Below are 14,929 nucleotides of genomic sequence, written 5' to 3'. Positions count from 1 at the left end.
AGAAATGTGGAGACATTTCTTCAGCCAGAGAGTGGTGGGCCTGTGGAATTCATTGCCACAGAGTGCAGTGGAGGCCAGGACGCTACATGTCTTCAAGGCAGAGATTGATAAATTCTTGATGTCACAAGGAATTAAGGGCTACGGGGAGAATGTGGGTAAGTGGAGTTGAAATGCCCATCAGCCATGATTGAATGGCGGAGTGGACTCGATGGGCTGAATGGCCTTACTTCCACTCCTATGTCTTATGGTCTTATGACCAGTCCAGCTCTGGTTCTGATCAATGGCAATCCCCAGGATGTTGATAGTGGTGGAATTCAGTGATAGCGATACCATGTAACATTAAGGGGCGATGGCTACATTTTCTCTTGTTGGAAAGAGAGATTGTTTGGCACTTGCATGGCATGAATGTTACTTGTCACTTGTCAGCACAAAACCAGATATTGTGCAGATCTTGATGCTTTTGGGCATTGACTGTTTCAGTACCCGAGGCCATGAATGGTACTCCGGACCTTATGGTGAAGGGTAGGTCATCAACAAACCAGCTGAGGATGGCAGGGCCAAGGACACCACCCTGATAAACTGCAGCAAAGGCATTGTAGAATAGAGATGATCGACCTCCAATAACCTCAACCATGTTTCTTTGAGCCAGACAGGTCTCCAATTAGTGGAGAGTATCCTTCCGATTCCAACTCTAGTCAGAGGTGCTTACATTGAAGTCCCATGGCATTCATTAATATACAAATGATACTGTGATTTGAAACATGGCCAACAGAACATTACCCAAGTCGCTGGATTAGTTGCACAAGGAATCATCTCCCCTTAATTGCATTTCTGTATCTCATGTAACAAAATGATTAACCAAAATAAGAACAACACACGAAAGCGAATAAATCTATTTCTCAGTTTGTGCAGAGAGAAACAAAGTTAATGTGTCAAGTCCAGCATGTGACCACATTTTAAAAAAAATTTACTTGATTTTGGTTGTAGACTGAAGAGAGACCATAATAGACCATAATAAAGGTCTATATTTTTAAAAAGGTTACTGAAACCCAATGAGAGTGGTGTTCACACTGCTGCTTTGTTCAAGCCTTGGGAGATGATGGTCGCAGATCTGCAACTCCAGGAGACTGTGAACAAAGTGACGTTTGGTCAGCAACAGGCTGATGATTGGTTTGTGGAATTGTGACCAGCTACAGATGCCAAAGGCCATCAGCCTGACAACAACTGTCTGATTGTCTCCTGGATGGGTGTAAATGATACTGATCAGCCTTCCAACTGATGAAGAGGCAGACCAGTTTTTAAAAAAAACTAAAGTCTGAAGAAAGCCAGTTTATTTTCTCCCAGCATTTGCTGTGAGCTGTTACTTTTAACCAACAAGTCAAACTTTATAATTTTTTAACCAGTCACTCAGTGTTTCCTGTGAAGTTGTGAGCATACAAAAGCAACACTCAATCAAATCCAGGGGGTGTGTGTAATCAAATTATTTACCCAGTATATATTGTTCCCTCCACCCATAACAAAGATTTTTTTTGCTTGTCTGTATACGCATAGGGGGATTTAAAAGGGTGTCAGATTTTTATCTATGGACAGCTCATAGCCCATTGAGGAGGCATTGGCCTCATGGTATTATTACTAGATTATTAATCCAGAAACTCAGCTAATATTCTGTGGACCTGCATTCAAATCCTGCCATGGCAAGAGGTGGAATTTGAATCAATAAAGAATCTGGAATTGAGGGAATAATGATGACCATGAAACCACTGTTGATTCTCTGGTTCACTAATTCCTTTAGGCAAAGAAATGTGCCATCCTTACCTGGTCCTGCCTACATGTGACTCCAGACCCATGGCAATGTAGTTGACTCTTGCTGTTCTCTGGACAATAAAAGCTGGCCTTGACAGAGATGCCCACACCCCATGAATGAAAAAAAATGTTGTTTAGTTTAGAAATCTGGTCCACATGTTCTGTCAATCTGAGTCTGACAGGAAAACTGGGGGAACTTTGCATACTTAGATAAAAATTTTTTGAAAGCTTTAGTGACAACCCAAGGAACAATGGGGTTTGATTTCCAGTGTGCTACCCAGCGAGGGCATGACAAATGATTTCTTAAGAGCCCTGCTTCTCTCTCCAAAGATGCTTCCAGACCTTCTAAGTTTCTCCAGTATTTTAATGTTTTCATTTCAGATGTACAGCCATCCACAATTTTTTATTTTCATTCTTTCTGCATAGTTCAGTTTTAACCAAGTGTTAGACTGAACGTGTTCTCTCCAGATAACAGGATAAAATAAAAAACACAATCAGAAGAGGTTATAAGTAGAAACATGCTTTACTAAAATCTGGGTAACTGAACATCCATCACAACCTTACCTCCAGCCCACCTGCCAACCAGTTCCTTCCATTATATATTTATCTTTTCACAGTAGCTGTTAAAGTAGATGCTGGACATTTAAACTGTGGATACTTCACACTTACTGATGGGGGAGGGGCTTCTGTGCTCATTAACTCCACAGTTGGTTGCAATGTTTTCTGGATTGGTCTCAAACTGTTTTCCTAATAGGAGGCTTATGTTCAGGACATTTCAGAGTAGAAATGATCAAAATCTTTAGTCCAATCAGGCTTCTGACCTGGATCAGAATTTCTAGGTCAATATTTCATAGTTTGGGATTTGAAACATAAGCTGGAAACTTGGTGGAAATCAATTTCATCAATAGCTTTAAGGTGGAACGAACCTTGAAGAATGAAGAAACTACAGGGTTGAACACGCAAAGTAGCAGGGTGGGAGAAAAACACAATTCCTCCCTATCACCTCCTCTCTCCACCACACCCAACTTTGTCTAGCATCTCATTACTCAGTCTGGCACACAACTCCACTCCCTATCTATTTCCAACATGGTCCTTAAAATCCGTTTCCTTACCTAATATATCCTTTTTTTGTCTTGGTGTCCATTATGTTTGATTACCTTACGATGAAGTATTTTGGAACGTCCTTCTACGTTCAAGATGCATAAACATGCAAACTGTTGTTTTATTATAGATAAGGACTTTTCTTTTGATGTCTTATTTGCTAATATGCCTCTCAAGAACCTGCTTCAAATTGTCCTTTTAAATAGCCAAAAATTAATTTCACCAGGGGAAATCAAAAGGGATTGATTTTCTACTCATTATAGCTGCACAAAAATAATAACATGGTGCCACTGTTTAAGTAGGGTGGAAAGAACAAGCCAGGGAACTATAGACCAGTGAACCTGACGTCGGTCAAGGTTAGGTCTCACAGGATACAGGGAGAACTAGCCATTTGGATACAGAACTGGCTCAAAGGTAGAAGACAGGGGGTGGTGGTGGTGGAGGATTGTTTTTCAGACTGGAAGCCTGTGACCAATGGAGTGCCACAACGATCGGTGCAGGGTCCTCTACTTTTTGTCATTTAAATAAATGATTTGGATGCGAGCATAACAGGTACAGTTGATGACACCAAAATTGGAGGTGTAGTAGACAGCGAAGGTTACCTCAAATCACAATAGGATCTTGACCAAATGGGCCAATGAGCTGAGAAGTGGCAGATGGAGGTTAATTCAGATAAATGCGAGGTTCTGTATTTTGGGAAAGCAAATCTTATCAGGACTTGTACGCTCAATGGTAAGGTCCGAGGCAGTGTTGCTTGGAGTGCAGGTTTATAGCTCCAGTAAAGTGGGGCTAGGACAGTGAAGTAGGCGTTTGGTATGCTTTCTTTTATTGGTCTGAGTATTGAGTACAGGAGTTGGGAGGTCACGTTGCGGTTGTACAGGACATTGGTTCGGCCACTGTTGGAATATTGTGTGCAATTCTGGTCTCATTCCTATTGGAAAGATGTTGTGAAACTTGAAAGGGTTCAGAAAAGATTTACAACAATGTTGCAGGGTTGGAGGATTTGAGCTATAGGGAGAGGCTGAACAGGCTGGGGCTTTTTTCCCCTGGAGTGTCAGAGGCTGAGGTGTGACCTTATAGAGATTTACAAAATTATGAAGGGCATGGATAGGATAAATAGACAAAGTCTTTTCCCTGTGATAAGTCTTTTCACAGCAATAAAGCAATTTAACCGTTCAGCCCAGCTCTTATGGAAATTACAAAGTTGAAAATCACACAACATCAGGTTATAGTCCAACAGGTTTAATAGGGAGCATGAGCTATTGGAGCGCTGTTCCTTCATCAGGTAGTTGTGGTCTACAACCACCTGATGAAGGAGCAGTGCTCTGAAAGCCAGTGCTTCCAATTAAACCTGTTGGACTATACCCTAGTGTGTGATTTTTAACTTTGTACACCCCAGTTCAATACCAGCATCTCCAAATCATGCCAACTTATGGGAGCTGGTTAGCCAATTGGCTCGTATGCAGCTCCAACATGGTTTCAAGTCACGTTCTGGCTAATGAAGGCTTGGGACTACCTCCTTGTCTCACTCTCAAAAGTGGATGGCAATACAAAACCACCACTAATAAAATTGCTAACAAAAATAGAATTTGGATGAAGTGTGAGCAGACAATGAGTTAAAAACATATCTTTCTGTCGAGCACTTGTGAACCAGTAAGTTAGTAAAGCTCCCCCATAGGTTGAAGATACACCATGAAGGTCATTCCTTCTCAAGCTCTCCCCTCGCATGAGGCATGACCACTCATGTTAAACCACCATCAACTGGCCGCTAATAGGAAACAGCCCTATGGACCTCTGGGATTATAAAGACTTTACCATGAAATGGAATAATTCTCCTAATTTCAGTCATTTTAAAATCAGATTTCTTACAAGCGGGCATCCTTATTAAAATCAAAAATAAAAATGGTCATAAAAGAAAAAATAAAGAGTCACTGGACCCGAAATGACAACTCCGCTTTCTCTGCACACGTGCTGAGTCTTCCCAACAATTTCTGTTTTCATTCCCGATTTCCAGCATCCATAGTTCTTTTGGGTTTTTTAAAAAATCCCAATTAATTTTTTTTAGGTTTCCTCCAAATTTCTACCATAACCAAAACTGTGTCAGATTGTCACTTGTAAATATACGGGGGAAAAAATATTTTCCAGTAAAGTGGCTATTTCAGGGAATATACTAGATTTGAATCATGTAAATCGGCTTTATCAGGAAGTGTAACTTAACCAATATATCCTAGGAGCAGCCCTTTTTTAAAATTCATTCACCGGATGAAGGTGCCTCTGACTAAGCCATCATCTGTTGCCCATCCCTAATATCTCAGAGGGCAGTTAACTTATCCACATTGCAGTGGGTCTGAAGTTACATTTAAGCCAGACCAGGAAATGATGGCAGTTTCCTTGCTAAAGGAAGGAACCTAGGTGGGTTGTTCTGACAATTGGCAATGGTTTCACTGTCATTAGACTCTTAATTCCAGATATTTATTGAATTTACAAATTTAACTGCTGCCGTCTTTAAACCAATACCTGCACACTTTTGTAGTTCCATTTATGCTAACAACAGAATGTTACACTGATTTAAAGTCAGTGACTAATCTCTTAACAGCTTAAAACTTCAACAAGCCAAATTTCTCTGAACTAATGAGTTGCCAGAGGTAGTGGAGAGGCTGGGACAATTACAACATTTAAAAGGAATCAAGATAAAAAAAGGAATAGGAAAGGTTTTGGGGGATATGGGCCAAGTGCTGACAAATGGGACTAGATTAATTTTGGATATCTAGTTGGCATGGAGAAGTTGAACTTAAGGGCCTGTTTCCACGCTGTACATTTCTATGACTCCATAACAACTAAAATATTATAAGTGTATTGATCTTCAACATACAAAATGCAATTTTATTACATATAAGCAGTAAATCATACTTCCGAAGCTGAGTGATAAGTGTCTTACCTTTATCATGTAAAATGAACCCCCAAAATAATCTCACCCCATTGTTAAAAGTTTGTTACATTAATATAGCTACTGATACTTTTTTCAGCTACAAAATTAAACATGCTTGCATTCAGACTGCTTTTGAACTGAATAATGGTGCAAACATCCCTTCCAGTTTGACAGGCCTGTACCGAAACAGTACCTAGCTCCTGTTAAAATCAGTTTCTCCCTCCTTCATTACTGCCCCAACATGCCCCCTCCCCACAAAGGTTTAAAATCAGCTTCACATAGTTTTTTCAATTCACTCTTGGAACGTGAACGTCACAACTGTACTAACATTTATTGACCATCTCTAGTTGCCCTTGAGAAGGTGGTAGTGAGCTGCCTTCTGAAACTAATGCAGTCCATGTGCTGTGGGTTGACCCCAATGTCCTTAAGGAGGTAATAAAACTCTGATCTAGTGACACTGAAGTAGCTGTACTATTCCAACACTACACCACACCACAGATCTCCAGCATCTGCAATCCTCATTTTCTCCACACTGAAGAAATCGCAACATATGTCCAAGTCTGGATCTTAATGTGTCTAATTCCTGGGCATTAACACAAGTTTAACAAGTTGGAGTCCTGCAGCAGGCAAATCTGTTTTAGAAGGTTCCTGTGGCTCAGTGCTCGTGAAGGTCAGAAGATCCAAGTTCAAACCCCGCCCGCTCCACACCAGTCTCTGAACAGATCAACTAAAATACCTTTAACAGTCTTTCCAGAATCGCGCGTCCCGTCTACACAAACTCGGACAACGAACAAAGGATCTGGGAAGTAAAATGGAAAGATCCAGACGACTTACCCGAACGATGACAGTTGGTCCCGAGTTAAACCAAAAATTAAACGCAACGTGAATTGGGCGAGGACTGACAAGCAAGTGATCTAACTCCAAAAAACTCCGTTTGACCCAATGTCTGCAAATGAGTCAGAAATTCCTTGAATTCGGCACAGCAGCAGCCAGGACTAATATGGAAAGTACTGAAAGAGGCGAGGCCCGGCCCAGAGCCGCCATTTTACATTTCAACCAGCAACAAAAAAACACTGATTTAAACTCCGCCATTAACAGCTGGGTATACTCACTGTCTCTCTCACTGCTCCTGTTATCAAAAATTACTTGATTCACCTCACACTCCGAGAAATCACTCGATCTTTTTTCTCCCCCTCACACTCCGGGAACCGCTCGATCTCTCGCGCTGATCGTTAACGGACAATCTCCTCCCGCCCACTCACCAGGTTTTTTCAAATTGTTGGCAGTTGCTGATTGGCCTCGACACGGGACTTTCCGCAGCTGCCAAAGCCCCAGTTTCAATTCTAGTTTCACTCAGGTTTCCCCTCTGTCCCGCCTTCTCTCATTCCCCTAGCCGCGAATCGGAAAGGAGGAGGAGGAGGAGGAGGGTAAAGTAAAGCCGCTGGGCCTGGCCTCCTGCTATGCCAACGCCACTTGGCAGGAAGGGTCACTGGAGCCTAAACGTACACTTTGTTTCTCACTCCGCAGTCATGCCGAGTTTCTCCAACCTTGGTTTGTTTTTTTTTGTTTCAGGAATGGGTATGTAAACTGATGACGCGGCACGATGTTCAGTACCACTCCTTCACTGATGCTTTGCCTGTAATAGCCGCAGCCCATGTATTTTTTTTTCTTAAGTGTTTGCACCCATCACACTGTTTAACATTAGTTTTTAAATATAACATGTAAATTGCAAGTAAAGTTAGATACCTGAGTGCAATACATACTTGTGAAAATAATTGAACTGTATTGCAATGCATATAATTTCAAATTGGAAGTGTTATGTGATATGATTTTGCAAACTTTATTCATAAAGTATTAGTTTAATATCTGATACAGACTTAACTAGGGAGCATTGATGTAACTCTGAACAATACACCTCTCTTTTGAGAGATTTTCAAAATTAACAATAGCTTTATTCAAGATTAAAGTAAAAATATGTGGATAAGAGAATTTTTTAAAAATCTTCCCATTTTTTGGGAGGTTTTTATATTACTCTAATTTTTTTCTTGATTTTGTTTTCCCAAATGTACATTATATTACCATTCACTCTTTTCTATACATTTTGACTGATTGATTTATTGTATCTTAGGACACATGACAGTGAATTGTTTACGAGCAGTATACAAAGAACATAGCAAGCAAGGATGTACAGATCAAGACAGAGGCTTACAGGTTACATTGAACAGGGCATATGTGAGGCAAGATCATTATCTAGCCTCAAATAATGCTAACAATCTATTCAACAGTCTAATAATGGCTGGGAAGAAGCTGTTCCTGAACCTGTGAGTGTGTGTATTCAGGCTTCTGTATCTTCTGCCTATTGGAAGAGGCTGCAGGAGATCATTATCGGAGTGTGATGGGTCCTTGATGTTGGTACCCTTTCTGCAGCAATGAGCTGTGTAAATGGAGTCAATGGATGAAAGGTTGGCTTCCGTGATGATGGGCTTGAATATCGCCTTCTGTGGTTTCTTATGGTCCTGGGCAGAGCAGTTGCTATACCAGGCTGTTATACACCCAGACATCTGTAGAAGTTGGTTAGGGTACTAATGTACATGTCAAATTTCCTGAGGAAGAAGAGGTGTTGTTGTGCCTTCTTGACGGTCACATCTACTTGGGAAGTCCAGGATAGTAGTCGATTATCGTCACTGCGAGGAACTTGATGCTCTCCACCCTCAAACTCGGCTCTGTTGATTTAGATGGGAGCATGTTCTCTTTTCTTTTTGAAGTCAATGATAAGTTCTTCAGTTTTGTTGACATTGAGAGATTGTTCTCAAAGTTTGTGCGAAGATTTGCAGCTCGGGTGCTCGTTGCTGTTGTCTGTTCGCCGAGCTGGAAGTTTTTGTTGCAAACGTTTCGTCCCCTGGCTAGGCGACATCATCAGTGCTTGGGAGCCTCCTACGAAGCGCTTCTTTGATGTTTCCTCCGGTGTTTATAGTGGTCTGTCCCTGCCACTGCTGGTTGTCAGTTTCAGCTGTCTGCTGTAGTGGTTGGTATATTGGGTCCAGGTCGATGTGTTTGTTGGAGTTTGTGGATGAATGCCATGCCTCTCAGAATTCCCTGGCTGTTCTCTGTCTGGCTTGCCCTATGATAGTCGTGTTGTCCCAGTCGAATTCATGTTGCTTGTTGTCTGCGTGTGTGGCTACCAAGGATAGCTGGTCGTGTTGTTTCGTGGCTAGTTGATGTTCATGTATGCGGATTGCTAGCTATAAAGAACAAACAGGAAGACAGCTAGCAATCCGCATACATGAACATCAACTAGCCACGAAACGACACGACCAGCTATCTTTAGTAGCCACACACGCAGACAACAAGCAACATGAATTCGACTGGGACAACTCTACTATCATAGGGCAAGCCAGACAGAGAACAGCCAGGGAATTCCTAGAGGCATGGCATTCATCCACACTCCATCAACAAACACATCGACCTGGACCCAATATACCAACCACTACAGCGGACAGCTGAAACTGACAACCGGAAGCGGCAGGGACAGACCACTATAAACACCGGAGGAAACATCAAAGAAGCGCTTCGCAGGAGGCTCCCAAGCACTGATGATGTCGCCTAGCCAGGGGACGAAACGTTTGCAACAAAAACTTCCAGCTCGGCGAACAGAACCACAGCAGATTGTTCTCATTGCACCCACTACATTACCAAGACCTCTAACTCCCTTTTATATTTTGACTCATCAGTGTTAGATATTCGTTCCACTACAGTGTTACCTTTAATTAATTTGTAGAGGCCCGTTCATTTGGAATTTGGCAACACACTAGAGGGTGTACAGGGAGTACAGTCGGGGGTTGAGGACTCATCCTTGGAAGACTCTAGTGTTATTGCAGAGGCAGTGTAATTACCTGTCTTCACTGATTGTGGTCTGTGGGTCAGAAAGCTGAGGATCCAGTTGTAGAGATTTGTTTCTTTGCTTGATGGCTCTGCCATTAACTATTGGCATCTAATCACTATCTAATCCCATCCACCACTGTAAAGATCTACTTCCTCCATGGTTGATCTTACAGTTTGAAAATTCATATTATGCATTGCAGAACTTTGTCAAAGTTTTATCCACAGACAAGGAGGAGTCAGCCTAGTGGTAGTATTGGTAGACTGTTAATCTGGAGACTGTGGTTCAAATCATGCCACAATAGGTGGTGAAACTTGAATTCAATAAAAATCTGAAGTTAAGTGTTTAATAATTACCACAAATCCATTGCTGATCACTAGTGAACCAGATGGGTTTTCTCAATATCCTATAGGGAAGGAAACTAGCATCCTTGCCTGGCCTACATGTGAGTCCAGATCCACAGCAACGTGGTTGACTCTTAATTGCCCAGAGAGCAGTTAGGAATGCGCAATTAATGCTGACCTGGCTGTCAATGTCCCCATCAAACGAATTAATAAAATAACTTTTCACAGTCTGCCTAACATCTCAACTCCTCGGACACAAACCTCCAAAATCTGCTCCAAGTTGCATATCATCCCATTTGGACATACTTTTCAGATGGTTGTGAGGAAGGGTCACTGGACCAGAAATATTAACTCTGATTTCTCTCCATAGATGCTATCAGACCTGCTGAACTTTTCCAGCAATTTCTGTTTTTGTTTCTGATTTATAGCATCCGTTCTTTTGGTTTTCATTACAGACTCTCTGTTGTTGCTGCGTCAAAATACAGGAAAACACCTATCTTACATCACTTTGTAGGAGTACTGTTACAGCTGAGGCGAGAGGACGACATAGTTGCTCTGGTCCCACTGTATCTTGGGTTATAATGTAAAATAGAAATACAATCTTCAGTTATTGACAGGACCAATTAAATCATTTAATCATCAATTTTAAACAAAAAAGTTAAGAAGATTGCTTAATAAGGAGCATTGGAGGTTTATAAAATCATGAGGGCGATGGATAGGGTAAATAGACTTGGTCTTTTCCTTAGGATGGGGGAGTCCAGAACTAGAGGGCATAGGATTAGGGTGTGGGGTGGGGGGGGGGGGAGGGGAAGAGATTTAACAAAGAACATTACAGCACAGTACAGGCCGTTCGACTCTCGATGTTGCAACAAAAGGGACCTAGGGGGCAACTTTTCCACGCAAAAGGTGGTGTGTGTACGGAATAAGCTGCCAGAGGAAGTGGTGGAGACTGGTACAATTACAACCCTGAAAAGTCATCTGGATAGGTTAATGAATAGGAAGGGTTTAGAGGGATATGGGCCAAGTGTTGGCAAATGGGACTAGATTCATTTAGAATATCTGGTCAGTGTGAACGTGTTGGACCGAAGGGTCTGTTTCCGTGCTGTACATTTCTGACTATAAAAAATACAATCAAAAGGAACAATAATGATGTAATAATTGATTATCTATTTATATTGGTCAGTAGAATAGAAGTACAAATGCTTACTTTTCTAAATAGCTCTAAAACACATACAAATGCACAAACACATTTCAAAGGAAAAGAGGTGGAAAAAAATTACCATCACCCTAAAAATGTTTTGTGGACTAATGAGGTCACAGCTAACTCATTTTATTGCATATTCTTGAAGCTGGAAGATTTCAACCAGACAATTGCTCTTTTTACTGCTCCACCCTTGCAACCTCTAGCTCACCATCTCTCTCTGCCTCTCCATCAAATCTCCCTCACTGCATCACCCACTGCCACAGTTCTTGTGTTCTAGTGAGTCAACCTTTCACTACTCACTTTCTCCAATCACTGGTTACATCTCTTCCCATGTTTGCAGCAAAGCAGCCTTCGATTGGAGGAACAGCTTCTCGTTGATTCTGTCTCTTCAGTACGCAGGTATAGTTTCTTTCCTTGGTTGCCTTATGATTTCAATTTTCCAGGGCTTTCTGGGAGCTTATGGGACCACCTCACATGTATACTGAACCTTGACTCAACGGCCTATAAGCTGAGTTGACTACAATGTGCTGCTCCATAACACCAACAGTATGGGTTCAGACACCATTTCAATTGAGATAGTGCTTGCACCTGCCTGTTCTCCTTGTCTAATTGCGATACCATGGCATGCCGATGAGTAGAAAGCCATGGTTAACAACCTAGAGGAGAAAGTGAGGTCTGCAGATGCTGGAGATCAAAGTTGAAACTTTATTGCTGGAACAGCACAGCAGGTCAGGCAGCATCCAGGGAACAGGAGATTCGACGTTTCAGGCACAGGCCCTTCTTCAGGAATCCTGAAGGGCCTGTGCCCGAAACGTCGAATCTCCTGTTCCCTGGATGCTGCCTGACCTGCTGTGCTGTTCCAGCAATAAAGTTTCAACCTTAACAACCTAGACAACAGGGTACGACACAGAGAGGGAGAGAGAAGTTTAACTTAACTTCTTACAAGCAGCTGCAGCCTGTATGAAAAATATTTGATTCACACTTTGAAGCTCCTTTTAAAAACTTCTCAAGTCAACTTTTTAATGAAACTGTGGCTGAATCTGCAATCAATAAAACTGTGAAATGATATCACACCATTACGGGGAAATTGGAGCACATCGAGAGGGACACTGAAGGGTATCTTACTACTGATAGTGGAATTATCTTTAACCTTGAGGGGATTTTTGCTGATAACCTTCAATCTCATTCTCAGTTTGAAAACGGTGGGTGGGGGCATGTATCTTTCAAGGAAGAAGAAGAAAATATTGGACATTTGAAATGAAAACAAATAGCAAGTACACAGTTATCACGTTATTCAGCATCCAGGAAGGGAAAATGTAGTGAATATTTCAAGTGTATATTTTTCTTCATTGGGTAAAATTGGGAATTAAGGCTTAAGCTACTTTTCTATCATTCATACAGGGTGCAATCACTGACAAGCACCAATACATGTATCCTGACTGAGATCGATCAACTCAGCAGTCCAATCTTATGATTTTCTTGATTTGAAATACTTTGTATCCAACATTGAGCTTTCATGGTTTTCATTTGAAACAGCAAGATTTTGTTTCTAGAGATAAATTCCGTCCAGTGTAACCGAGTAATTTTTAAGAACCTCTGTTGAAGGGAGAGTTAATTATTTATCTTCATTTTCCTAAGTATTTGTTTCGAGGTTTAAAAACCAACATATTAAAGTGAAGAATTTTAGCATGTGCAATCCTCCGTGAATATCTCCAGAGGCTAATTTTTTTCGACCTTTGGCAATGGCTATTGTGAAGCTATTGCAAAATTTGTCTCTTCATTTGACTTGCTTAATATTTTTAACTTCTCTATATGACCATTTCTGATACCGTTTTAAAACATTATGTAAAATATTTAGTTGTGAAACAAAGGTGGGATTATTCAGGCAGTGTCTTGCTCAAATATTGATGTCATTGTACAAATATAAAAGCAGAATTCAAATACACGGGCTTGGTAACTTTACAGCCTGGGAGTTAAAATAGATCCTTCATACCAGTTCTTATATAGTACTGCAAGTAGTTTAAATTAAAATACACTGACTCTAATTTGCTGAAATGCAGAATATCATGCCATTGTTGCACAATTTGTGTGTTATAGGTTCATCATATATAGGCAGGAAATTCACTTTGAGAATGCTCTCCTGTTCTAGTGTTCTTACGGCATCAGTCTTTACCTCCAGGTTTTTGGATTTGTTCTGATATCCTTTTATTTTAGTTATAATCTGTGGATTCTTAAAAATCTCTCGAATGTACATGAATTTCTAAAAATGCTTTCAGCCTTATTGATCACTAGCAAAGACAATGTGTTTCCCATTGCTAACTGCCTTTAAACTAAGTGGCTTACTAGACCTTTTCAGAGGCCAGTTAAGTGTCAAACATATTGCCATGGGTCTGGAGCCACATGGAGACTAAACGAGGTAAAGATGGCAGATTTTCTTCTCGAAAACATATTAGAGAATCAAGTAAGGTTTTGCAGTGATAACTATCACAGTCACCATTAGTGAGGCATGTATTATAATCTTTCTTATTTATTTATTCTAGTTAGTTCACAGTCATTTCTGGAGTCAAAGTAACCTTGACCGTATTTTTTTCAATTTGATACACATGGAAGCTTAGTTTATAGCACTTTAAAGTGAAGGAAATCTTTAATAAAATGATCCATTGACATCTTGTATCTGTGACGCACTAAAGAGAAGCTACAATCACTTTGCTGACATAATAGGTGCGAGATAATTGACGATTAATGTTTGTGGATATTAAATAAAACCTGAAAGGTCATCTTCGAAAGATCAAGTGAAGTTTAAAGGCAGATGATTTGATTAAAAACCTTCCTGATGAATGCACAGCATGATAATAATTCTCCATCTTCAGTTCTCTGACCAGAGATCAGATGAGACCCACAATAGCATCTATACACTTCACAAACTCACAACTTCACTATGAGGGCAAAACCTTGCATTACGTAGCTGAAATCTGGTGTTGGATGTAGAAGTCATAGAGATGTACAGCATGGAAACAGACCCTTCGGTCCAACCTGTCCATGCCGACCAGATATCCCAACCCAATCTAGTCCCACCTGCCAGCACCCAGCCCATATCCCTCTAAACCCTTCCCATTCATATACCCATCCAAATGCCTCTTAAACGTTGCAATTGTACCAGCCTCCACCACTTCCTCTGGCAGCTCATTCCATACATGTATAACCCTCTGCGTGAAAAAGTTGCCCCGTAGGTCTCTTTTATATCTTTCCCCTCTCACCCTAAACCTATGCCCTCTAGTTCTGGACTTCCCGACCCCAGGGAAAATACTTTGTCCATTTATCCTATCCATGCCCATCATAATTTTGTAAACCTCTATCAGATCACCCCTCAGCCTCCGACGCTCCAGGGAAAACAGCCCCAGCCTGTTCAGTCTCTCCTTGTAGCTCAGATCCTCCAATCCTGGCAACATCCTTATAAATCTTTTCTGAACCTTTTCAAGTTTCACAACATCTTTCCGACAGGAAGGAGACCAGAATTGCATGCAATATTCCAACAGTGGACTAACCAATGTCCTGTACAGCCGCAATATGACCTCCCAACTCCTGTACTCAATACTCTGACCAATAAAGGAAAGCATACCAAACACGTTCTTCACTATTCTATCTACCTGCGACTCCACTTTCAAGGA

The 14,929-nt window shown here is 41.1% G+C and overlaps 1 protein-coding gene across 4 annotated transcripts in view; it reads right to left on the bottom strand.

The window, feature by feature from the left end:
* birc2 (baculoviral IAP repeat containing 2) overlaps positions 1-7,220 on the bottom strand; it is a 36,187-nt gene extending 28,967 nt beyond the window's left edge. Inside the window, exon 1 of one of the 4 annotated variants that reach the window (XM_043691123.1) lies at positions 7,096-7,220. The gene's annotated coding sequence lies outside the window, so the exon portion shown is untranslated. The other 3 variants (XM_043691122.1, XM_043691126.1, XM_043691124.1) reach the window with 3 other exon arrangements.
* Between the last annotated feature and the right edge of the window lie 7,709 nt (positions 7,221-14,929).

Source organism: Chiloscyllium plagiosum, chromosome 6, assembly GCF_004010195.1.
Source record: "Chiloscyllium plagiosum isolate BGI_BamShark_2017 chromosome 6, ASM401019v2, whole genome shotgun sequence".
Classification (NCBI taxonomy): Eukaryota; Metazoa; Chordata; class Chondrichthyes; order Orectolobiformes; family Hemiscylliidae; genus Chiloscyllium; species Chiloscyllium plagiosum.
This window is presented reverse-complemented; position numbering and strand designations above follow the sequence as displayed.